This window comes from Strigops habroptila, chromosome 12 (assembly GCF_004027225.2).
Source record: "Strigops habroptila isolate Jane chromosome 12, bStrHab1.2.pri, whole genome shotgun sequence".
In the NCBI taxonomy this organism is placed as follows: Eukaryota; Metazoa; Chordata; class Aves; order Psittaciformes; family Psittacidae; genus Strigops; species Strigops habroptila.
Genome location: NC_044288.2, coordinates 23,714,938 through 23,741,550, shown reverse-complemented (window position 1 = coordinate 23,741,550; position 26,613 = coordinate 23,714,938). Strand labels below are relative to the sequence as shown.

The window sequence follows — 26,613 nt, the reverse complement described above, 5'->3', positions numbered from 1 at the left end:
GATGTTGTGCAGTGCAGCAGCCAGGCTCACTCTGATCCTGCTGGCCCCAGGGCAGGCGCAACCCCGGGCCCTGGCTGCAGCCACAGCAGCCCCTCAGGCTGCCCGTGGGCTCTTGGGGTGCTTAATCCTCCTTCTTCTGTCAAGTTTGCGCCCTGGCACCATGTGGACCCAGTGTTGTGCTCCCTTGTCTTCGTCTGCCTGTGTCCAGCCAGCGTGGAGGGCACTGTGAGCATGTTCGGATCAGCCTTTGCTATTAACTGCAGAGACCAAAACTGCCAAAGGCTTTGCAAAGAAATAGCAAAAAGGAATTTTGTGCTTTAAGAAGTATTAAAGTGTTGCTTTTTAGGCATCAACTCCTTTTGCCAGAAGAATTTCCGTTACTCATTAGACAAATCCCTTCTGAAAGCCCATTCATTGTATGGCTCACAAGAACTAATCTGCATACATCATGTCATTACCTTTGCAGTTTACAAGGAAATGGATTTACATCTAGCTCTGAGATCTCCTACTGCATGGATGTCTTCTCTGATTATTTCTTGTTTGCACTTTTTATTTTCTAAATGCTGGGAGGCAGTGCCCTCTTCTCTCTTCTGTAGCACCAGCTATGTTGTCAGCACCTAAGGAGCAAAACCGTAACTGCCAAATCCTTTCCTATTTCACTGCTCCAGCCGTATTCCACAACCTGCAGACCACATGTTCTGGTTTTCCACTGATGTTTCAATAACTCAGGCTGTGTTGGGTTTGAATTCTTTAGCTGATGGTTCAAAACAAAATTCTCAAGATGGTGCCTCCCAGAGGAAGCAGCAGTTAGGCATCTGCAGTCGGTGATGACGTTGTTTATATGTCCCATGTCATTTGGTCTGAGCAGCGGAAAACAGTATCCTTCAAAAGCAGCTCGTTGCTTCTAACAAGGTTAAATCTATGGCTTGGTGCAATGGAAAGAAAGTATTGCAAAAATAGTGTTTATTATTGTCAGGGGTGCAGCTTCAGGGAACAGGGAGGTGCTTTGGCCTAATTACCAAAAAGCTGTATTTCAGAGTGAGATAAAAGACTCGCAGCATGGGGCATGATTAAATTCCATGGTGAAGGATGGAAATTAATGTGATGAGCAATTTGGGGAAGTGGAGGGATTCACCTTGTTCCTCTCAAGTTTCTGTGGCAGCATTCGAATGTATTTGGTAATGCCAGGCTTCCCAGGGTGGGAAGCTTTCTTGCTTGGGAGGAGTTTGTTTCTATGGTGGAAAGCTCAGCTCTGAGACGATGCTGTACGGGCAAGATTTTAGTCAATGCTTTGAAAAGCATTCAAAGGTGTTCTGAGGCTGAATTCTCATGGTAGATGTTACTTAGTCTTCCCAGTCACTCTCATGCCTTTCACATGTGCAGTCCCACATAAAAGCCAACACCACTAAAAGCATCTTCAGGCACATGCAGAACTGGTCTGAGCTGCAAGGGCAGCACATGGCTCCTGCAGCCTGAGGCGACAGCTCTGCAGGGACTCTGAGAGCTCCAGAAGCCCTTCAAACAGTGGCATCGGGCTAAGGAGTCCTTATAGAGTCATTGGTTTGGATGAGTTTGGCTTGCCAGTGGGAAATCAAATCTGGCTTTGGAGAAGACAGACATTGGGGAACGTCATGTTGCTTGGGATGAGGCAGCATTTAATTTCAGCAACAGCATGGGGATTTATAATCAGCATTTTATAGCATAATCTATATCATTTAAAAGCCCTACTAATGCTTTTCCATGTAAATCACCAGTGTGACCATCTCAGCTGTACCTGCCAGCTACTGCAATGGTTGGTCTGGGTTGAGAATCTGCAAACTCCTCTGATCTGAGGTCGCAGTTTCAGAGCTGGAGGGACAGACCTGCTTCTGACCACAGGCTGTAGGAGCAGTTTTGGCTTGTCTGGTTTGGCTACTTCCAGCCACTCTTTGGTGCTTGAAAGTGACTTTTCCCTCCAGACTGGATGAGCCATTTTAGCTCATTTACCAAAGCTGAGATCAAGCTGGAATATTTGCCTTTTTTCTTCCCTGGTAGCCATTCAAACACAAATCATTTTGCACAGCCAAACTGCAGTTACACCGCTAAAAGGAAATGCTTTCATTACTTCAGTGGCTGTTTCAGGATGCTTGGTAGGTATGTGTGTGCACAAAAAGGGACAGAGCTGAGGAATTAAACAATTTAGGAGGCAGGGCTGTCCTGGAGCTGTGTCACACTTTTGCCTGTGTCACTGGTGGCCTTTGAGGGAGCTGTTATGCCTCAGGTAAAACCCAGTGCTCCTGGTGCGAAGGGCAATGAAAAGAGAAGAAAGTCTCTAGAGCAAAAAGATCAGCAGGTTAAAGGAGGCCAGTTTCTCCAAGTGTGCTGTGCAGGGATGCAGTGGTGGTGCTTAAAATCAGTTGCAGTGGCTGTAGAGGGTGGGATTTTTAGGGAAAATATTTTTAAAAGAGAATTGCGATCTTGACATTGTGGAAATCAGCACACTGAGTGAGTGCATTTCAAGTAAAGTGACAGTGCAAGAGGATTTGCTGACAGGAGGAACAGTAGGTGGTGAATGGGAAAGGCTTTTAAGACTATGATAGTGTTAAATAATCAGATTTGTAAGGCCCAACACACACAGCTCTTTAAAGGCACTCAACTGTTGAAATGTAAGCACACGTCGGAAATAATTACAGCAGCTCTAACCTGCTTTGCCTCTCTGACAGCCCTGTGCTACCTCTTACCCACAGCTCCCTGCTTGTGTAGGGTAGTAAAGCAACACTCCATCAGGAACAAAACCACAAAAAGAGATTCTCAATAAAACTGAACATTTTTAAAGGCTGCTTAATCACATGAAAATGATTGCCCCTTCACATGGTCCATGCCACAAGCTAGACTGCAAAGCCGTGCTTCCTGCAGCCCTGGTACTGCTAAATCAGGATAACATAACGATGGTCTAGCACATGTGAGATGAACTGGCAAAAAGCCGTTTACATTCGGGTAGATGCAGTTGCAGCACTGCTCGTAGATGCCGGTTGGAAACTCCATCGTAGCTGGGTGCTGCTGACCTCATCTGGCAAAACGCAGGCAGACACCGAGGGAAGGCAGCTGCCTCCACTGTGCTGGCTTCGGGACGAGGACAGGGGTTTCCTCACTGTGCCCGTTAATATTCAAGATCTCCAGAGCTGAGACTGTTGGTTGATAAGTTGAATATAAGGGTACACACAGGCTTTCCCTGCTGTGAGCTCATGGTGCCATGTGGTGCCTGGTCTGCTCCTTCTCCAGGGATGGCAATTTTATACAAGGGGCAAGGCTTTTCCACACAAAAATTAGGTCAGTCTCATTTTTCATGTCATTTGAAATGAAATAACAGGATTTCTAGTTTCTTCTCAAGTTATTTACATGTATTATTTAACCTTTCCTGGGAAGGAACTATGTTTTGTCAACATTCATTTATGCAAAGCGCAGGGAAGTGAAAGACTGAGTTATCAGGACAGCTTCACAAAATAAGTTTGCCAAAATATTTCTATACCTTCCTGTTTTCCACACCTTCCTTCCATGTGCAAAAGATATTAACACATGTTTATCACATGCATCTCTTCTTATATGAACTGTGTCACTTAGGCAGGAATGATTCTGAGTCACTTCCTTGTCCCATAACTCAACTTCTAGTCTGAAAATAAGCAAATTGTGGTTCTTCTAGCCGGTGCCTAGTTTGGGTTGACTTTATGTCTATCTGTTGTGTTAAAATTCATGTCTGTACAGCTCCCAGGGTCTCTGCAGCACAGATCTGATATCCCATGAAAGGGTAATCTCCATGGAAAGACAAAGAGCTTCCAGTTTAACATATTCTTGTGTCTCTTTCTGATAGGTTTTGCCTTCGATGTAGTTTTGGCACATATCTAATTTTTGGCGCATATCTAATTTTAGGATGATGGTGACTGGGGCAAAACCACAATTCTGAATGTGTTTATTAGAATAATCTGGGTTTCTCCTCTCTCTGAGTGTCACATCTTTGCAGCTCTGGACTTTGGTTTGCCTTATGAAATGACACTTGTGTTGTGGCTTTTTTAAAAGAGGGGTAGTGAATTTTCACTATGAATTTGCCATTTCATAGTAGACTTCAATGCAAACTGTATAGATTAGCTCCTTAACATAAGTACAAGCAGGACTTAAGAAAGTCCATGATAAATGTCAAATGATTTGAAACCTTCCTAATGCAGCCTCATGGCAATGCTGGTGGCACTGACAAAAACAAGTTTTGGGTTATTGCTGAGATGGAGAATGAGTTTATTTGTGATTCTGGTCTCATGGAAACAATTTGGAGCTCTGCTCCTAGTTTCTGCCAGACAGGTATCCCACTGCATCCACTAGCTTTAGTTCTCCACATCTGGCATCATACCAGCTGCTGTGATGTAAACCCTGTTTCCATCAAAGCAAAAGCTGTTCTTCTTGTGTTAGTGGTATAAATGCAGTGCAATTCTATACACAGTTACAACTAATGGAGTTAACAGACTGTTTTCCTGCTCGTATTCATTCTTGGAAGAACTCACTATGAGAAGATTTGTTCTTAAAAATCTCATTTATTAGCCCTGGTTAAGCACTCAAAGTAATGCCTATCTCCTGCAGCAGCTGCTCATTTAGCACTACCAGGCAATAATGATGCTGTGCTCCAGCCTACATTGTTAATCACTTTGCCTATAAAAATTCATTTCAAAAAGGTGCTATTATATGGAAACCAGATTTGCTGCCAAAGAAACTGAAATGTCTTCTGCTGTGCAAAGAGACTTGCCATCATACGACTGTTTTCTTCTTTTAGTACTTTACAGGTTGGTTGGGAGGATGCTCGTGAGACCTCACTTGGAGTATTGTGTACAGTTCTGGTGTCCTCAACATAAAAAGGACATGGAGCTGTTGGAGCGAGTCCAAAGGAGGCCACGAGGATGATAAGAGGGCTGGAGCACCTCCCTCATGAAGACATTGGGGCTGAGAGAGTTGGGGCTGTTCAGCCTGGAGAAGAGAAGCTGCGTGGAGACCTCAGAGCAGCCTTCCAGTATCTGGAGGGGGTCTATAAGGATGCTGGGGTGAGACCCTTCCTTAGGGACTGTAGTGGTAGGACAAGGGGTAATGGCTTCAAACTTAAACAGAGGAAGTTTAGATTAGATATAAGGAAGAAGTTCTTTACAGTGAGGGTGGTGAAGCACTGGAATGGGTTGCCCAAGGACGTTGTGGATGCTCCATCCCTGGCGGTGTTCAAGGCCAGGTTGGACAGAGCCTTGGGCAACATGGTTTAGTGTGAGGTGTCCCTGCCCATGGCAGGGGGGTTGGAACTAGATGATCTTAAGGTCCTTTCCAACCCTAACTATTCTATGATTCTGTGATTCTATGCTTCTCCTGTTGATAGCCCCTGTCATTTCTCTAATAATGTCAACTTATTAAACACGATTTCCCCTTTAGAAAGCTGTGGTCATCTTCTCAAGGAAACCATTTACCTACATTACAACTCATTCTAGTGTTCATTTGAATTTCTACTAGTTCTTTTAAATTTCTTGGATCAATACTGCCTGGTCCTTCCTCCCAACAGCCTAAGACATCCTATATAATCTGACCCCTGTATTTTAGGAATTTATTTGTTGTTGTGAAGGTTGTCAGGGTGTTGGATGTGGGCTTGCTGTAATTCTTGAGGTTTTGTAAGATGCTATACGTTGCTTAGGGAGTGTGGTGTGCTGCAAGTCAGAAAAGGAGACAGTGTGAGACTGGCTCTCAGTTCACTCAAGTGTCCAAGGAGCAGTACTGGCCTTAGGCCATGCTGTCAGAGTATCCCATGGCATAGGGAACACAGCTTCACTCACATGTCATGGTATCATGCAATCACAGGAATGAGAGCACAAGTCCTGGGAATAACCCAAAGCATGAGCCTGTGCGCTGCTCACTGCCCAGGCTGGGCCACATGCTGGCATGCTCTCCCACTGGGATGAGACCTTGCCAGTCTAACACTTTAGGGATAAGACCTCTGTTTGTCACCACTCTCCAGCTGAGCGAGACCAGGAATGAGAGAAAATCCCAGTGCCAGGTCTGGGAATGCCTTCCCAGCCTCTTCCTTTACCATCAAGACCAATGTCATGACCTGCTACAGGATCATGTCCATGCAATGCAACCTAATTGTATCTGCTTGTGTTATAGGAGCATATTCCTTTTCAGTGTGATTAGATGCTCCTTTCCCAAAAGCCTGTCATCTGCTAAAATTAACCTTGTGGTAGGGTTTATTTCTGGCTATAGACCAAACACACATGTTTTGAAAGGAGCGTTGGGCTTCTGAACCAGCCCCTTTGCTGTCAACAGCAGCCAGCAGAACAATCTGAATGGCGTTGCTGTTACAGGACAAATTCACTGCTTTTCTTTGGGATTGAGCACATTTCTCTGCCTGACCTTAACTGCTGTTGAGGCAATAATTGTTCTTGCTCAAACACTTGTCAAATTCCTGACATTAAAATTTTAAATTATAATTAAGATGAAATAAAGAGATCACATGCCGCCTCTCACAGCCTAATTATTTCATGCTGATTAATATTGCTGCAAACTTCCCATGGAAGCTGCTGAGCTGAGAGGAGCTGAGGTTAGGTCTTAACCTTTAAAAGCCCTGTAGAGTTTAATCAGGGCCAGTAACCTTTTAACAGCATTTTTTTACACCCATCTGTATTTTTTGTAGCAAGATATAACAATGTGTTTAATTGCATAGGGAGGTAAGCCTGCAAAGAGTAAGCAACTGACTGTCAGGTTCTTTAATTTTTAAAAACATAGTTTGAGAACATATCTGTTGACTTATGAGGTTGCTTTCTAGCTGCATGATCTCATCAAAGTACTGTGTGTAAGAACCATTTGGCCAAGGGTTATGCTAAGAATGCTCAGTGCAGATTCATTTTGACATATAAATAATTTAGAGAATGGTGTATGTAATATTACAAACCATGAACCATCCTTGTGGTAGCTGTGCAATTTGCCAGGTAACACAAGAGCAGACAGGTCAGTGAATTGCATGTAAAGGTAGTATTTTTGATAGTGACCATTCCTCTGTGCTTGGAATAAATGTTTATATCCTGCTAAGTCTTCAGAAGGGCTGTGCAGTTGTGCAGTGCTTAACTAAGCAGCGAGACTTAGAAAAAAAAGAAAGAAGAAGAAGAAGGAGTCTTGTTTAAAAACACGTTTTAAACTCTCATGCTTCTGGGTGACTTTTATCCATAGGGATCACCAGATATTTCCCAGCTCCCAGTTCCTGCTTGTGTGTTGCATAGACTTTCTAGAAGTTAAACTGATCATGTAATTTTGAAGAGTTGTCCAAAGCTTTAGAAGTCCTTTCTGTGTTACAGTCTATCTAACAAGGACTCAGAATAAGAGAGAATTAAGCTAGCTGAAGACAAAAAGCATCTCTTTTGAGTGGTTATCAAAGTTTCAATGCTTTGCATGCTATACAAAGCTGAAAAGGAATCTTTGGTATTTTTCTGCGGAACACAATGTAACTTCATTTTGGAAAGACATGACTAAGCCCAAGAAACCTCAGGCCAACAGCACTAATATAGGGCAACTGGCTTAATTTCTTTGTTCTTTAGATGCAGAGATTTTCATCTTTGATCACTTTGAGTTGGGCATAAAAAAAGGAGGAAAATAAATATTCTTCCCTCTTCCTCTTTGGATTCAGACAAGCAGTTTAAAAAGTCTTCAGAAATTAAACCCCTCCGTGAGCCGCCCTCCTTTGCTCTGGAGCACCACACAGGGAGGAGCTCATGTGAGCTGGAAACAGGCTGGCTGTCTTGGTGAGAAGAGACCAGCAGATACCACTGTCATAGCTGCGTAATGCACGTTTTTCTGGTCGGTGCAGAAGGGCCGGTTTGCTGCAGGTTAATTTTAGATGTTTTGTGGGAGGACCCTCAATATCTGAGACTTGCTGAAATCTGAGAAACCACTGAAATACAGCCCCAAATCCCTGGTAGCTCTTGTGAGCAGCTTCTCGCAAAGCAGGTTGCTTGGTTCTCTAATCAGTGTTTCTCCTCCCCATCAGCAGAATGCCAGAGCAAAGCAGGATGGTTGTGGCGAGCTGCAGCAGGTGATGTGTTGCAGGATGGACAGGCAAGCCCTCATTTTGCACTATGCTGCAGCAGAGCGGCCACCAAGGCTTCATGTCTGTGGACTTGCATGTCTGTGCTGTCACCCCCATGCTGGGCTGCTGCATCTGAGGGTGAAGTCATCGTTAAGTTCCTCGTTGAGGCTGGTACCAGTGGGACGTGGGGCCCTGCCAGGCTCCACAGCCTGGGCGTTTGGCTGTGTGTGTCCGAGAGCTTGGGGGTGCCAGCAGAGGTACCCGAGGCCTCGGGAGATGGGAAATGGCCACCGCACGGGGTGCAGCCCCACGTCCCTTCCCGCCACCACTGTGCAGTACAACATCACAGGTCACATCATTTACACTGCAGATGCTGTAAGTTAAATATGTGAATTTAGAGGATAACTGTGTCCCCACAGGGCTGCTGGCAGGGCCGGGTATGGCAGCTAGGCAGTGGGGTGGGTTGATGCAGGGCCTTGCTGCTCTCCCGTGCGACCGTACATGGCCACCGCATGGCATTTCCCTCCAAAACATGGGGCTTTTGATGGCTTTTTGCCTGAGCTGCAGCCCCTCTAGTCATGGGCTGGGGAATGCAGGCTGATGGGGACCACAGGAGCTCGGGGAGCAGTCCGGGGGCATCACCATTCCTCCTTCCCGCCATCCCTGCCCACAGCATGAGTCTGGGAAGGGGCTGCCCTGGTTAGGACAAGCACATTCCTCCCTCCCTCCCCAAGAGCCTCATGCCCTTTTCAGTGAAAGAAAGCAGATTTTCTACTTTGCCAGAAATGTAGTTTGGTTTTGAACTTGTTTTTCATCCTGCTCCAAACAAACCATTTGCTATCTCTGCACCTCCTGCCTGGGCTCTGCTGGGGAAGTGTCAAAGATGCCTCACTAGTGGGGAAACGGCAAAAGAGGGAAAAACTTGTGTGTTAATGTTCTTAACCAGTTCTTATGGCCAGTTTTTAACATCTGGCCAGTTCTTAACATCTCCATAAATGTTTATAACTCCATAGTAAAGCACAAGTGGAAATTACTCTTGAATTTTTATGAACTGATTAAGAGATGAAAACAAGTTGTGGCTACAGAGGCTTACTGTGTAAACCTGAGGCATGTGAAGTGGGGGTTTAATGGGGTATTGACTTTGGCGTGTTAAGCCTGATGATGAGGGTTATAAACTAAGTGCTTATGAAAATGAACTGTTCACTAATAAGTAGATTTAAAATAATGCATGCATTGAAAAAGATGCTATCTAGTGTTATGCATGTCTGAAGCTACACAAGATCTTTTGATCTTGGAGGAAAGTTAAAGTTTAACCTGGATTTTAACAGCACTTTGCTGTCCATTAATGGAAGTGGCATACTATGACAACACCTCATTTTTTTAATTGCTGATTTGAATTTGCATTTGTTTACTGAGATGCTAAAATGAACTGAGGATAGTAATTTAAAATAAAGACTATAGCAGATTTGATCAAAGCAGCTGTCTAGCGGAAACAGGTTTTGTGAAATTTAGATCGAACCAAGATTTTACTTCCTTCCATGAAATTATTGCTGTCTTGGAAATGTCCCATAAAAATTCTTTCTTTTTGTAAAAGAAAATTAAATCATTTTTAAGGGTATTTCACTGCTGGCTTTACATCGCTTCAAGACATCTGTGCAGCATCATGGTAGAGGCATCACAATGGTATTTTAAATACAGGGGCACCTGCTGCTAACGTTCAAGTTGTTTCATTCTACCAACATAAGAAAAGCTTCTGTTCTAAAATAAATAACAAAGAATCTTCCCATAACAGCATTTGAAGATCTAGAGGCTTGTACTGTAACCAGCTCAGTACCCTTCTGTCAGGAATTCAGTTTGACCAGTGTACACTCAAGTTCACACTACTTCCCACATGCAATACAGAAACTGGAAATTTGCAGTCAGCTTGCTGATTCTGAGAACATCAGTAAATTGGTACCTAATCTTGCTAGGACAGATCTTTAAAAAAATCATAGTTATTGCTAGTCTTTGAACTACACTGACTCAGCCAATACTGGTCATCAATACTAGAAGGGAGAGCTTCAGCCAGCTATGCTGAGCCTGGGTTCATTATGAACCTCTGAGCCCATTGCTGTAGTTTGGTATTGATGCCGCTGTGTCTTGCCGAGGCAGTCATGTCTTGCAAATAACATTTTCTTAAATTCCTCTATAAAGTTGAAATCATTATGGAGGTCATGCAAGTTCTTCTGAAAGCTAAGCCATTTTTGATGGGTTCTTGTTCTCCATAAATGAGGTTGCAGCTCAAGAGAGCTTATTTTTCAAGTGGGATGTTTTCAGTGCAAATGTCATGGATTCACAGAGTTGTGTACTGTGAGTTAGAGCAAGACTCTTCTGTAACATTGGTGAAAATACACGTAGACTTAAAAACAGACAGAGGACTCTGCTGGAAAGCTTTCTGCTTTCCACATGCAAGAAGCGTTTCCCTCCTTTGCCCTTTCAGTACTGGTGTACTGATAAACTGCGATGGAACTGTTTCGAGTTCCTAGGCTCTACCCAAAATCTAGCAGGTAGCTCCCATAGCAAACTTGTGCCACAAGCACCAGCAGTTTCCATTTTCAGAGGTATACAGGCATTCTAGCAAGTCAAACCAGTAAGACAATGATTTCCTAAGGGGGGTGTGTGTGTGCAGTTTTATAACTGGACACCTATGAGGTTCATCCCCTCCTAGCCAAGAACATGATCCTGCACCCCTGGTATTATCCTGGTAATCTCTCTCAAATGAGGACCCTTGCTTTCACCTGGGTAGCTGGGTGTCTGGGAGTCTTTTTCTCAATGTAGCTTTGACTGGCAGTAATAAAGACAATCTGATTCTCCCTCACGCTTCAGCTGCCTGTTAAATTCACTCTGGATGGATAATACCACCTTTTGCCAAGACATGCTAAAAAAAAGTGAAATGTTATTTCCTACAAAAAGATCTGGGTAGCTTCTTGGGTAGCTTCACTGGGTAGCTTCTTGGTTTAGATTTGAGACACTTCTCAGAGAACCCCAAGAGCTGGTTTAATGCTGCAGCTAGATTGGCACAATTCTTTTGCTTTGTTCTGGTTTGCATGCAGCATTAGAGTCAAATCCAAGCAGGACAGATTTGCTAAAGGGGTAATGTTGGCACTGCATCCCCCCTCCCTTCAGAGCAGGCTGTTGTGGTTGTATTGCCAAGCAGTGAAGTCAGGCTTAGATTAATATGTGAATGTAGAAGCACCATGATCCAATTTCAAGAGTGATTATTTTGTATTTACGTGTCAAATACAGAAATATAAAGTTGCAGTGGAGTGTGTGGGAAATTCCAGGTTTTACCAGGCTCTTATAATCTTTTGGTTGAGCTGCTGCTGAAGGCAGATATCTCCATAAAGGAGCAGACATTAATGGAGGTCTAACATTAGCCCATGAACTGCTGTAATCCTCTCTATCACATCAAGTTTAAGAAAATGAACCCAGCATGTCAGACCTGGAGATCTCCATTGTGCACTGATTGTGTTTTCCTCTATCTTAATAAAGTAGCACTGCTTTGTAGCAGAATTTAGCAGCAATTGTTTGAGACATGCTTGAAAAGTAATACACATGCATACGCTTTGAGACTTCAGATCAAAAAGTCAAATGTAAAATACATTGCACATTGCTGTGCTTTCTATGAGACGAACATCCCCAGCTCAAAAGATTCAAATAGATGACATGCCAGGGAGCAGACTACAGGGACTGAAGCTCATTTTGCTAATGCAGTGGTGATTTCCTGTCTAAAGCCAAAGGGATCAGTAATTCCAGTTAGAGAGAAAACCCTTCAGGGGAAAGAGATCTTGCATCAGAGGAGCTCACTGGACTGTTTAAGTAACAATATTTTATAGATCCAACAAACAAGCTATTCCCAGCCCAGTAAGCAACATTCCTCAGCGCAGACCAGGTACAGCAGAAATTAATTTAGCTTAATAATGTGTGTAGATTGTAGAACCATCCACAGCAGTACAGAATTAATTTGGCTACATTTCCCATTCAAGCCTGGGTCTCCATGAGGCAGCTCACTAGAGAGGATCACAGGCTCATCTGTACGTACATGCAGTGCTTTGGAAAACACCATGTAGGATTCATTGCATGTGTCTGAATAGAATCACAGAATCAGTTAGGTTGGAAAAGACCTTTAAGACCACTGAGTCCAACTGTTAACCCAGCACTGCCAAGGTCACCAGTAAACCATGTCCCTCAGTGCCACATCTACTGCTTTTTAAGGCCAACCATGCAGCCAGATTTTACCCAGCAAAGAGTACACCCATCCACGCCATGAGCAGTCAGTTTCTCTAGGAGAATGCTGTGGCAAACGGTGTCAAAGGCTTTACTAAAGTCTAGGTAGACAATGTCCACAGCCTTTTCTTCATCCACCAAGTGGGTCAACTTGTCATAGAAGATCAGGTTAGTCAAGCAGGACCTTCCTTTCATAAATCGTATGCTGATAGGTGCTTCCTTTCTGCATCAACTGTAGAAGCAAGGTTTTATCCATCCCAGCGGATCAATGTCTGCTTGAAACATATTCACAAATGAGCATCAGCTCTGCCTGATTAAAGCAGGTCAGAGAATACTACCTAAAGTAGACCATCAGAATAGCCTGAACTGGGGAAATGTTTGCTGATGAGGCTGTGTATTTGCATTCATACATAAATGGTAGTGAAGGACCTGATGCAGAGCATCTCAAATCCATTCCCTCCCAGAGCTGTTGATTGCCATTGTCTCATCTCAATCAAGAGCTAGTGATGAGCTGCATATATTAAATGCCAACTATGGTTTCAATTTAGCTGTTGATGCAAGGTATAAATTTAATGTATGAAAAGGCTTTCTGCAGAGACTTACCCGTTGCCTCATGGAATGAGTAAGAAATTCAATTCCTTGATGTAGTAGAAATGTACTAGCTAGTAGAAATGCACTTGGTGACTGTCTGCCTAAGGCATATTCTTATTTCTGAAGAAGGGAGGACAGTTCTTGTGGAGGGAGGAGTGTTGAAACTGCTTCCTGACGTAGTGAAGGCTGAGGAACCCTTGGAATGTTTGGATAACAACTCAGGCAAACTCTGAAAAGGGATGGAGCATGGAATCTGGGCTGCTGCGGAAGACATGCAGGATGAGCCCTGAGCCCAGGGGTGAGGTGAGTGCCTGCGGTTCTGAGGCTGATGAATGAGAATGAAAGGCAGGTTTCTGAGTATGAGGCTGTGGGAAGTAGCTCAAGTGTTATTTCTCTTTCCTTTTCAGCACCTATGTCTTTGTGAGATTTTTTTTTTCTAACTGTACTTATTATATGTAGTCTAAATATATTTTATATCTTTAAGGTAGCTGACTTGAGTAAAGGGTAATTTTGAAGTGACAGTAAAGCTCTGTTGCAATGACTGTAGCAATGCTATAACCAACATGTGTGACTGGACATGCAGAGGCTGCAACAGTGACACATTGCTTCCAAATATCCAGAAGGCAGCAGGATAGGTGCCCACTTGACCACATAGGCTGCTTCAGGAGCTCATAGTGTGAGAGTCTGAGAGGAAGAGGTACCTCCTGGTGCCGGTGTGGGGATGCTCCCTGACTTCTGGGAAGTCAGAGGACACTTCTGCAGCCAGGGTGGTCTTTGGCAGGGATGTGTGGCTGGCAGTCTGGGATTTGAGAGGATTTCTACATATGCTTCTGTGCACTAGTCTGCCAAAAGTGGGGATCACCAGCATTTAGCTTCATCTTAGGCTGCCACTGGGAATGATTCTCCTTAATTTGCTTTAGCCAAGTGTATCTCTAACCCCACAAAAATGGGTTGTCTCATTTTTTAATTCTGTTCTCATGGGTTCTGGTTCCATTGATCTGGAATCCGCATAGGCTTAGCTTTACTCCCACAGACCTTGCAGAATAATTTAGAAGGACTGCACTTAAAATAACAGCTGTTTTGACTACCTCATCCTTAATATGAAGTGACAGTTCTTCTTAATGAGCACTACTGAATCACCAGGTTTGCATAGACTGTCTTACGCCTATGGAGGGATATCATCCTATGCTTTGCACCTGAAATAGGATTTTAAGTGTAAAAGCTGTATCCAGATCTCTATATTTAGCTCTTCTTGTTTCAGAGGTATTCAATTTGCAAATGCCTATGCTTCTGTTTTATATAAATCCTATCTCAGGTATTTGCATTTAAGATTTGGTTGGACTTGTACCAAAGGCTCTGCATAGCACAAGACAGCTTGCTTTGGAGGCAGAAAAGTAGAAATGCTCCCACGGAAAAGCAAGGACCCGTAGTTCAAAGCATGTTCCTCACAATGTGTGAGAGATGATCATGTCTCACGGTGCTATTTTCCCACTGTGACTAATCCCCCATTCCAGTCCCCCTCTGCACATCTTCACCAGTGGAAAACTCTGTAATTCATGCATGGAGCTATACACACAGATATGGACATCAAGACCACTTAGCAGCCTATGATTCAGTTCAGCAGACTAAAATAATGCATCCTGTGCATAGAGAACAATATGCTTTTAGTCCACTCCTGAGCTTTTTTTCTCTGAAAGGAAAGGAATTATCTGAGCAGGGTGCTGCTTTTCTCCAAAGGCAACAGCTCTGCAGAGCTGCAAATGCTGGTGTGTGTGTATAGCCCAGCCAGTCCTTGGGGTAAATGCAGCTCAGACAAGAGCGCTTTACTTCTTGCTCCTGCATGAGCTAGGAGACCTCATGGCTAAAGAGTGCTCATTCACTCTTCTTAATCACATGCAGTGATCTTTCTTGCAGCATGGGCTGGTTTTGGTCTCTGATAGAGTATGAGCACTTCTAACACTGCTGGAAAGCAGGGAGTCATTGGGATACTTCTAATGTCATCATTACAACAGAGAGAATCTGCGGGGACCGCTGCAAAAGGCAGGATTTGGAGTGAAAGCTGCTGATCACTGTAATAGTCTTCTCTGAAGAGAGAAAAATGGATATATCTGGAGGCAAAATCCAAGGAGAGCCTGAGGTACTTTGTAGCTCTGGTTTATGGAAATCAGCACCACAGAAAAGCTATCAGGATCTGGATATCTGTCGTATTGTAAGAAGACCTTGTGATATAGCTGGACATGCTGACCTGAAGAACTAGGGCGGCAGTGTCCCATCAGCTCTATTAGGAGCCATAAAGACCTATTTCAGTGATAGGCAGGTCCAGTTTTCCCTCTTTATTGAGGGTCTTACAGACATGGGCAAGGAGAGGACTAGTGGGCTGTCTACAGCTTCTGCACAGCTCTCTTAGGTCATGCAGCAGGTGGGCATCCAATTCCTCTGGACACTAGACTGTTCCTCTCAGGAGGGGCTTTCAGGAGGAAAAGGTGGTTAAAGTGTGCTCTGGTTTGCATGAATTACTCTTGAAGGTTGGGCCGTAGTGAAAGGGGTCTCATTTCACTGCATTGGGATTTTGTTTCATCATGGAAAACATCCATCCTCTGGCTTAGTGGATGATTTTCAACTTCATATGAAATCAGCAGGCTTACATGATAAGAGTAACTTGTGTCCTGTGTATTTGGTGAGCTGCACTGAGGATCAAAAAACATCCAAAAAGCAGCAGCAACGGATGCAATTACCTGCCTTATGAAGAATAAACTCAAATTGTAGTGTGCAGATGCCAGAAGAATCAGGGCTACAGATGTAAGCTTGGAGCTTGATCTTTTCTCTGAAGTATGGCAAGGCATAACAAAATACTGGACAAATACTAAGAGTGCATGGCTGTTAAAATACCAGCTTTGTGGAGCTGATATTATGACAGGAAATATTTAGTGGGAGATTCAAATTCTACTAGCAAAAGCAAGCCATCAATAAATAGGAGCTTGTTTTGACCAAAACTTCACTGAAAGGAGAGGGTAGGAGTGTCCCTACTTTGGGGATAACAGTTCAATTAAAAAGTTAAATGCAGCCAAATTTTTCCTCCAACATCATTTCAAAATGGAAGCCAAAACACTGGAATATTTTATGTTTGTTTTTAAGTTGGAATTAGCTATCGTTTTTGGTACCAGTCAGATCAGATTGGCTTCAACCTACTAAATATAAATGTATTTTTATTGGTCTCTTTTTTTTTTTTTTTTGCCCTGTGACTTTTGAAGTGTTGGTAATTTTAAGGGGGTTTTAACAAGGAAAAAGAATGCTGACCTTCATCCCTGCAGGGCAGAGAACAGCTTGAATGTCATGTTTGATGGGAGTAATGAGTCCCTTCACTTCCAGCATCAGCTCTGTGGGTGGACTGATGCAATATGCTGGTGGGAGAGCCAAATTACTCCCCTTCTATGTGTGCTTTGTCACTTTGGAAACCATGCTTCATTCTGGTGAGCTGTATTTCCCAATGTTTCTGCAGAGAGGAAGAGAATTTGTACACAGAAGTGTAAATGGAATTGCTCAGGACAGCTGTTTTGCTAACTCAGTTAGCTGTCTCTGCTGCGTGTACCTCCCCAACACTAGCTCTTTTCTCATTTCCCTCCTGAAGCAATTGCTAGGGTTAGTCCTTGAGAGCTATGACTTCATTTTGTGAAACAGAAAGTTGTTTGCCACATTTCTTCACATGCAGTTGTGTTTACTAATTGCATCTAGCCATCCAAGGACAGCAATTGCCTTTTAGATCAAGAAGGCTGTGCTAAATTTCCATCTGTTGGTACAATTATTCTCTATCTGGGGCAAAGCAGTGGTTTTGCTGGGCAGTGTCCATGTGCCATCAGCACAGCACTGTGGATGAGGATGCTGCAGGAGCCCAGGCAAGGGGGACACTAAGTGCCTTGCACTGGTTGTGAGTGAGGAGCAGAGGGATGGCCTCAGTCTTCGGTCTCTTGAGTTGTATCTATAGCGTGCCGTAATCTTCCTGAAATGAGGCTGTACAAAGCACTTGAAACCAGGGAATGATTTAGCTACTGCACAGTAACTCAAAATAAAATAGAACAAAGGAAATGAAAACCTCAGAAACTTCACATTTACTGCAAACTCCTGAGCTTGAAACACCTGCATACCTGAGAGGAGGTTTAATACTTTCTCTCACTTTGATGCTATCACGACAGAACACTTTACGTCGTCTGTGCTGCCCCAGGAGTGAGAAATGGGGATGGCCTTTGAGACTGTAGAAAACTCGAAGTGGAAATGAATTTGCTGGAGATAAGTTAGTTCGTGTAAGTCTCTACAAAAATGTTTCTGTCAGTCTGTTTAGATTATCAGCTGCTCTGCCAGCTGCCTTTGACAGCATGGGAAATGGAAAACTGGGGATAGGAAATCTCAGGCTGCTTATTAAGCCTTTTTTAACTGTCACAGAAAACCGAGGGAGAAGTGTACTCAAAGGAGGATTTCCCAGTCTCTCAAAAGCACAGACATCACTGTACCGTGGGCTGCACTTGGTATCTGGGTGAGGGGGAAAAGTTGTGAGGGTTTTTTTCTCATGTCTGTAACAAAGTCATTGTTTGGGTCATTGTGAGAGAAGGACTAGAGTAACAGAAAAGCTAGTGTCATAGTTTTGGCCTTGCCCCATCTATTCTTTGGTACAGCCAAAGACCTGAAGGGAGTCCATCTCTGGAGCTCCTCAGACACATCTTCATGCTTTTATCAAGTGTTTCACAGTGGGATATTTGCTGTTGATGCAAACATGGTGTTGCAGGCACAGTTCAATTATTAGGATTTCTCTAGGCTGGTAGGAAATTTCCTTTGGTACAGCCTGTCCTCCTTCACCCCTACCAACTGCGACAGTCCAAGGAGGAGTTTCCCTGGAGTAAGGAAAGGGTGAAAAGATAATGTTTCCAGGGACTGCAGTCTCCAATCACTTATGTCTTCACTGGTTGTAAATTATTGGCTGGTAATGAAAAGACTTGATTTGTGTCTTGGATTAGTTAAATAAAAGCAATATTAAGAATAGCCTTTAATACCATAAAGCTAGGAGCTAGGGTTTGCTTGAAATGTGTTCCATTTATGGATGGGTAGTCTGCAAAATATTCTGACCTAGCAGTTACAAGGGGTGTAGCTCTTTCAACTTAGCTACTCACTTTTAAGCAAGATCTTGCCTTCACTTCAGGCTTTCTGTGTTATCCATCATTGCAGCATTTCCAGACCTTTTTCAATCAGTAATTAGGCATGTGCTTAGATCTCATCAGCCAGGAAGCTGAGTATATCCTTGAGCACTCTGAACAGAGTTGGGAATACCCATATGCCTGAATGCTTTTCTAAATGGGGTTAACCGTGTGGAATATAACCTATCTTGTAGTATTTGCACTATGCCAATTTGGGTTTGGAGCAGTGGGCTATCAGTAATGCTAAGATGAACTGTGTGTTCATCACACTGCCTATGCCCTTTAAACTGGGTAGTTCCCAGACTCCAGGATGCTTTTTTCTCCATTCCTGCTTCCCAGAGGCTTCCTGAGATGAACTGTTCAGCTGGGATCTGCTTCCTTTTCCATGTGCCAGAGAGCTGGTGCAAGGCCTTTGATCTTTGTGACAAGCACAGTTCGCATATACATATATGGGGTACTAAAGTATCACATTAAGACATGTATTGCATGTAAGGCGACAGTTCTATATCCTTAGGAGGTGTGGAAGTGAAAGGAAATGGTCACAGGATAACAAGTTTTGTTGTGAAATACAAAGAAATTGGAAGTGGAAATACGAAACACTGGTCAAGTATTTAATGTGTTTGCTGCAGATGAACTATTATTTGTTTCTGTGCTCTGGAGTGTCTGTCCATGCCACTGGCAAATGGTTGGTAATTTACTCTGGAAGGTGTCTGTGTTACTATAGGGTTTTCCTCATAAAACAACCCTGAGAATGTAAAGCTCCTTTAGCTTCAGGGTTATGATTTCCATCATGGGCTTGTCAATTTAGTCATAAATAGGTGCTGTTACGAAAGCACCTATGAAGTGGATTATGTGGTGAAAAAACTGAGCCCCTCTCTAATAGCTTTCTCTGCACCTGGAGGAAGATGTCTCAGCAGTCTCTAAAGCAGACTGACTAATAACAAGGAGGTTTTGCTTTTTTGCTTTCCCCATGACACCTGCATTAAGTGGGAAACGCCAAGTGCTACTGTCACAATGAGCCCGTGACATGGGCACTGGTCACTTAGGTAGGCCTCTGCTGCTCAGGAGAGAAGTATGGATCTGACCAAGTGCTTTGGATTTGAGTTAATTTCCTAATCTGGGTATAAAACTGAAAGAAAGGTTGAGTACAGAATCATAGAATGGTTTGGGTTGGAAAGGACCTTAAGATCATGTAGTACCAACCCCCTGCCATGGACAGGGACACCTCACACTAAACCATGTGGTCCAAGGCTCTGTCCAACCTGGCCTTGAACACCGCCAGGGATGGAGCATTCACAACCTCCCTGGGCAACCCATTCCAGTGCTTCACCGCCCTCACTGTAAAGAACTTCTTCCTTATTATCTAAACTTCCCCTGTGTAAGTTTGAACCCATTACCCCTTGTCCTACCACTACAGTCACTAATGAAGAGTCCCTCCCCAGCATCCTTATAGACCCCTTCAGATACTGGAAGGCTGCTCTGAGGTCTCCACGCAGCTTCTCTTCTCCAGGCTGAACAGCCCCAACTCTCTCAGCCTGTCTTCATATGGGAGGTGCTCCAGCCCTCTTATCATCCTCGTGGCCTCCTCTGGACTCGCTCCAACAGCTCCATGTCCTTTTTATGTTAAGGACACCAGAACTGTACACAGTACTCCAAGTGAGGTCTCATGAGAGCAGAGTAGAGGGGCAGGATCACCTCCTTCGACCTGCTGGTCACACTTCTTTTGATGCAGCCCAGGATACGGTTGGCTTTCTGGGCTGCAGGTGCACACTGAAGCTGGCTCATATTAAGCTTCTCATCAGCCAACACCCCCAAGTCCTCCTCTGCAGGGCTGCTCTGAATCTCTTCTCCACCCAACCTGTAGCAGTGCCTGGGATTGCCCCGACCCAGGTGTAGGACCTTACACTTGGCTTGGTTAAACTTCATAAGGTTGGCATCGGCCCACCTCACAAGCGTGTCAAGGTCCCTCTGGATGGCATCCCTTCCCTCCAGCATATCAACCGAACCACACAGCTTGGTGTCGTCGGCAAACTCGCTGAGGGCGCACTCAATCCCACATGAAGGGTGCCCTTTTCCAGAGGGTAGATATTAAGCAATGCAGGACCCACAATTTTTGGCAGTTATCAGAGGGGCCTCACAGACTCAAAGTACATGCTTTGTGCTATGTAAGAAGGTAAGACCAAGATATCTGCTGCAGATGGTTTCAGCCAGAAGGCAGTGCACCACCATTCTTTGATTTCAGGTTGAAAGGTCTGCAGGTAACTGTTCTGCTTAAGCACTTTGCCTTGTCCTTATCTTACATAACCTTGTGTCCTCCCAGAAGGAGAAAAAAATGCTCTTTAGGATACTCCTTAGTAAGGGACCAACAAATATTTTTAGTATTCCTGACTTGGATGTCATGCCAGTGCTGCGCTAGATAAAAGAGGACAAGGAGAAAAAGCCATGAAAGGACCTTGTGGATGCTGCCAGCAGCTGGCACAAATGGCTTCTTGGTGTAGCTGTCTCTTTTCAGTCTGGACTTTGTATCTTTATGTTCTTCCTGCAAGCTCATTTTAAGAGCTATCCTTTCATCTCCTTGCAGCTGATCACAGCTGACACAACCACGTCAAACCAGTACCCTCCATTATACCCCTCTTACCTTTTACCCTAGTCCTTTCTTCTCTGTGACCATTACCCTTCCACACTCACTAGAAGAGGCTGTGACTTACATCCTGCTGTCACCAGGGACAACATTCTCCAGGGAGTGACCTGTGGCTGGGACAGGCACTGGGACATTCTTATCACCTCTCAGCGCCTTTTGCCAGTAGTTACTTTTAAGGGCAGAAATTCAGTTAATTCAAATAATGCAAATAAGTTGGAATGCTTACGACTATATTTGCATGTTTTAACATGCATTGACTTCATTTGAATGAAAGTTATAAGTGCTTTGACTTTTAGTTATAAGTGCTTATAACTATAAGTTATAACGTTGTGTTATGAAATAAGCATTAAAGGATGCTCTTGGCTGCAGCTGGTGTCTCCCTGTGCTGCAGGCCAGCGAGCCTTGGCTGCTCCAGCTTGGTGGCACCCAGAGCAATGCTGGGGCTGAGCTCACTGCCTTTTAGTTGTTTCCTGCCATTATCTGGCGTTGCATTGGCTGGAGATTGGGGAAATAAACAAAATGAAACAATACAACAACAGAAGAGAGGCCCTGGGTCTCCTACCTGCTGCTTCCTTGGCTCTGGCTTCCACATTGCTCTCTCTGAGCTCTGGCTGTTCTGCGCCTGCTGCTGCCTAGCCCTGCTCAGGGGCACTAGTGGCTAATGCCACCCTGGGCTGGGCGAGCAGGCTGCCTCTGCTTCCACAAAACCCACCTAAAACCCACCTCCCCTTTTTTCTCTCTTTGCTGTCATCCACTGAGGTGTATTCACTGTGGCGTGTGTAGTGAGTATTGGGTCACAAATGCTGATTTCTGTAGGAAAGACAAGATTTTTCAAGGATTGCACATGCAAACATCAGTTTATTTGTATATTGACATAAGGTTGTTGCAGGATTGCCCAAGCAATCCCTTTGAAATTCTGAGTGTTAATGTGCAAAGCCAGTAAAGCACAAATTGGAGTCATTTATTTACCAGGAAAGGAGGAGAATTCCTCCTAGAGATAAACTTGAATGTGTATAGCTATCCCCCTTTTCCCATTTCCTCCTGCAATATTCATCCCCTGTATTTCTGGGCTGACAGTCGGAGCGAGGGCTGTGCCTGCATGGAGCAGTGGCAGCAGATGGCAGCAGTTGCCTTCCATTGCCCAGCGTTAAACCATCCCCACGAGGTACCGGGAAGCGGCTGTAAACTTCAGCGGGACGGGGAGGGCAGAGACTGAACAGCAAAAGCTGCATCGGCAGGTCTCTGGTTAGAAGACTGCCAAGTCCTTCATGAAGTTTGGACGCCAGGAATCTGAGGATGTTTTGACTGTATTTGCCATTAACTGTCAGTGACAGATACCAAATACTGTCTTCCCATTATAGTTGAACTGAAATGCAATTTGGAGCAAATGGTATTTCCAAGCTAAGGCTGACTGCCGGCTCTTTACTTTTGTTTCTTAACAATTATATCAATGCCACCAGGTGGGGATAAGATCCTCTCTAGATTTCTATTGGATTTACCTTCCCAGTCACTAAGTCGGGTCGGGTCCCAGTGCACCATGCAACATATACCTGGCAAGCAACATCACTGTTGCATTCTGACATTCTAAGTACTGAGTGCATGGGGCTGTAATAAAATCTCAGGGGCAGAGTGCTGAGCCTGGAAGTCATTTTGTTTCAGGATCTTTTCTATGTAAAAGTTCTGTTTTCAGCCGAGGAACATTTCTTGGACTACCTGTCCCTTCTCATTTCACTGACAGGATTGCTGTCCTCTGGGGGGTGGCTCCTGGCAGACCCCACTACCCCCACTGACACAGACCCCCATGTCAGCCACCTGTGTTCCCCCACCAATTTAGAGCTGAGAAACTGTGGAGGTGCTCGGGGTTTGCCTCCTGGGGATGAGAAGGGGAGGAACGAGACCAGGCATGTCCATCTGCCATGGGGAGGCAAACACTCTCTGATAGTCAGATCTTGTGGTAGAAACACAGTAGGTAAGTCTCCACCTTCCAGTCTCTGAAAAACAGACTGATGTTTCCTACAGAGCTGTCAAAATGCACTGATACTGGGGACAAAAAGCAAAAAAACAATGAGGTTTTACCATGAGAAGCTACAGAGCTCTTCAGAGACATGCAGTGGCAGATGCAACCCCAGTGCTGCAGGTGGGAGCTACACAGCAGCTCCTGTGTGGCATCTCCTGGAGAATGTTTATTGCAGCACCTGGGGCTGTGGTAAGAAAGGGTGTGCGGTAACCCTCTGTGTCCTTATCATCCTTGGGATTTATGGAAGAGCATACTGTGCTGTGGGGTCTACATTGTGCCGATGCACTTGTCAGCCAGTGGTGTTAGACATCTGTGAAACCTGGGGTGGGACATACAACATGGAGCGCTTGGAATTGGAGATAGCAGCCGGCCACCAATGGCGGGAGAGGCCTTTTCTCATGATATTTCTTAAACCACCATTAATGAATTTACTGGGCTTTGTCAAGTTGAAAAAATGCTTCTGACAAACACTCCCACCCAAATCTCCTTCTGCAAAGAAAAGTGCTGGGAGACTGATGTAAGCACGTTGCTATAAAAGCTTAGCTGATTCCACTCTATGGTTTGGGGTCCAAGCACTTGCTTCCACTGAAGAAACAGAAGTTCACCACGTGACTGGTGGCTTATTACTTTTCTTCTATTTAAAAGCTGGATTACAAGTGTACAAAACCCATCTTCCTAATCTGCTCATCCTTGCACTCAGTCATGTTGTTTTCAGCAATGCTGGAATGCTCTGTTGCATTGGGAAGCAGCAAGGGAAGGGAAAGCTGGGGAGGGGAAGGGAGGGAGGCAAGACTATATGAACAGACAAAACAGTACTTTGTAATAAGAAGAAAGTCAACAGATATTTTGTTTTGCCCTTTGGCAATGCAACCTTTTGTAATTAAATTACCAGGATGAAATTATTAATCATTTAAGGGCTATGAAAAAAGTACAGCTAAATAAATAATTCATTATACTCCAAAAAGTTGTTTTAACTCTTCAGTGCTGTGAAAATTTTCAGGGATCTGCTGTTTATTTTCACTTCTTAGTGGTAGATTTTTGTAAGGCTGGAAGCTGTAACCCCAAATTTATGTTCTGTTTTCTTGCAGGTAAGTCTGGATGGGTCTGTTTGAACTATGCAGTTTGGGAATGGATGTGAGCAAAGTAAGCCTTCTTCCAGCTGTGCCAGCATGGTAGCAAGGTCAGAATGCTGTCTTGATTTTTGAGCTCTAATACTTGAAATTAAGATGAAAATGTAACGGATACCACAATTGCAGACTGACGTGGCTATGCAGATGCAATGCCATCTTTCTGTACATGGCAGATGTGAATGCCACTGAACAAATATGTTACAGAGAATTATTATGCAAGCTACTGTTTCTCTGGATTCTCCTTATACCAAGATTGGATGGAGATAATATGAAATATTCACGTTACTGACATTCTAAAGGGTAATACAGCCTTTTAGCTTATTTTTTGATTGTTTAAATGGCTTCTCTAGTTATGATAGGTTCCAGATACAAACATTTCAGTGCCTTCTCTTGAATAGGGCCGAGTTACCAGGTCACATGCTGAAAGCTTACTTTGTGGGTCATTTATTAATCACCTGGCAATAGGATCTTTCTATACGCCAGTGAGATACTGCAACTGGACTGGCATGCTTTGCTTTCTGCCTAACCTCTGCTCTGTGACAACTCCTGCTAGCGGTAAAAGAAACCTCTGGACCTTGCAAGCTTCCTTGCATTGGAATGAGTGGAATCTGTTGAGATGATGTCATGTTTATTGTGTCAGAGTTGAAAATTATTTCCTTTGGATTTTTCTTCCTCTCTTTTCTTCTCCCCTTATCTCCAGGAACAATTGCATTCACCTCTTGTCAAATTCTGGCGTTGGCTTTCTTTTCAAGTGTTGCCTGTGTAAATCAAACTGTGGCTTCTTTAGAAGTCTTTATTATGAAGGATTCTGTTGTCCTAATCTCTGATCCCCATTCATGTACCAGTACCAGCAGGAAAAATCTTTTAACAATATTTCTGTATGCCCCTTTTGTGGTACCTGTTCAGATCAGTGCTATTGTAATGCTAATGACAGGACAGATATTGATGATCAATATACAGAAAATGGTACACAAGGCTGTCTTGTGAAGCTTTCCAAGTACAGATTCTTTTCATATTTCAGCTAGGCACTGTAAAAGCTACTCACTGTCCTCAAATTCATTGAGTAGTTCTGCACCACTCTAGATTTTATGCATGTAGTTATCTCATTTCAATTGCTGTTCACATCAGCCAGCAATATTTTATATGAATGCTAAGAAACTTCTTACGTTTGGCTCTTTTCCTTTCCTTTCCACTTGTGTTGACTGATGTTGGGATGTTTTTATCAACTGAGAAAAGAAGACATATCTTCTTTACAACTATATCACCACTACCATTTTGAGGATGAAATAAGAGATATTTTTCCCATGCTAGTGAGTGCCTCACTTGCCTCACTTCTGGAGTAAAGCTGAGATTGCAGGTGGTAGCAAAAAGTGTTACTAGATTCACATTTGTAATATTTCTATCTCTGAATGACCTATAGTTTTGTAGTAGCTGCTGTATGTTTTTTTCTTCTGAAAGCTTACAATGGTTTTGGTCATGCTCATCTGTCTCCTTGAGCATACCAGAGAAAACATCCTCAGTATGCATTCACATCCACTTTTGAACACCTCATGGCTACCAGTTTTATACCTCAACTTGCATCCTGCACTTGGTACAGAACAGCTAATTCACAGTAGAAGGGTTACACTTCTAAATTTGATGCTTTCTAAGCCTTTTTATTCCAATTCCCCATTTTTGGCTTTTGAAATCAGTTTGGTTTCCAAAACCTGGGTGACCAGATATTCTTCCTCTACAGCAGTTGATCAGCCTCTAATGCGAGTACTGTTGACCCCGTCATGACATGTGGTACTTCTGTGCCTTTTCATACATATGTACTGAGCTCTTCCCTTTGGTATCCAGCTGTATTCCCCCTCCACACTGCTCTCATCAACCTTGGCTTGGGGAATTCTACACAAGGAGCACTGTCCACACTCCTTTAACAGTTTATTCATTGTCTCCAAAAGTAATAAGCATCATTTTGAACCTGGCACATTTGCACATTATCGATGGAATAAATACCCTGTAGTGTAACAAGGCTGTGCAGTATATCTCATATTTTAAGGAACTCTGGACTCACTAATGGAAGGGGGGTTGGATGTGGGAACACCATCTGTCTTGTCTTGTTGCAATGAAAAGCAGGCTTGTATTTCAGCATTCCTGTTTTAAATGCCTCTTTCAAGGGTTTTTACACGTGAGCAGATAAAAAGTTTGTAGATGTGAATATGAATACTGACAAATCAAAAATAAAGCCTTAAAAATAAACATCTGGTGTAGCCTAAGGTATAAACAGGGTTTTGGAAAGAAACTCCAAGTTAAAGAAATACACAAAAATAGCTTTCTGCAGATCCACTGAAGTCAAAGTTAATATTCAGGTCATATAGTTCTTACATTGGCTGCAGAAATGATGCTGAGAGGATTAGGTGATAGGTTAAAAATGAATGCTGTCCATAGATAGCCATTGTTTCCCACAGCAATCTCAGAACCCAGCACTATGGTAGAATCCATCAGGCTTTAGAATTTCATTTTTAAAAGCAAACCTCCTCTGTAAGCCTCACAGAAGGAGCAGAATTCCTTTGCTGTCCTCAGGCTAATGCCAATATCCAAAGGAAAATATTCTGCCTTAAAACAAAATTAATCCTAAACCCCAGAAGATGTGGACTGGCAGTTATCTTCAGTTATAACCAGTTTGTGTAGTGTCTATAGAAAGCTGCGCTGTTGATTTACACGTTTGTAGG

General features: G+C 43.7%; 1 protein-coding gene across 3 annotated transcripts in view; it reads left to right on the top strand.

Moving 5' to 3' along the window:
• KCNIP1 (potassium voltage-gated channel interacting protein 1) overlaps positions 1-26,613 on the top strand; it is a 411,307-nt gene that overhangs the window by 242,939 nt on the left and 141,755 nt on the right. Inside the window, exon 1 of one of the 3 annotated variants that reach the window (XM_030504596.1) lies at positions 13,197-13,231. The exons of the other annotated variants lie outside the window; for them this stretch is intronic. The gene's annotated coding sequence lies outside the window, so the exon portion shown is untranslated. Of the gene's footprint in view, positions 1-13,196; positions 13,232-26,613 lie in introns of those variants that run through there. 3 annotated transcript variants of the gene reach the window in all.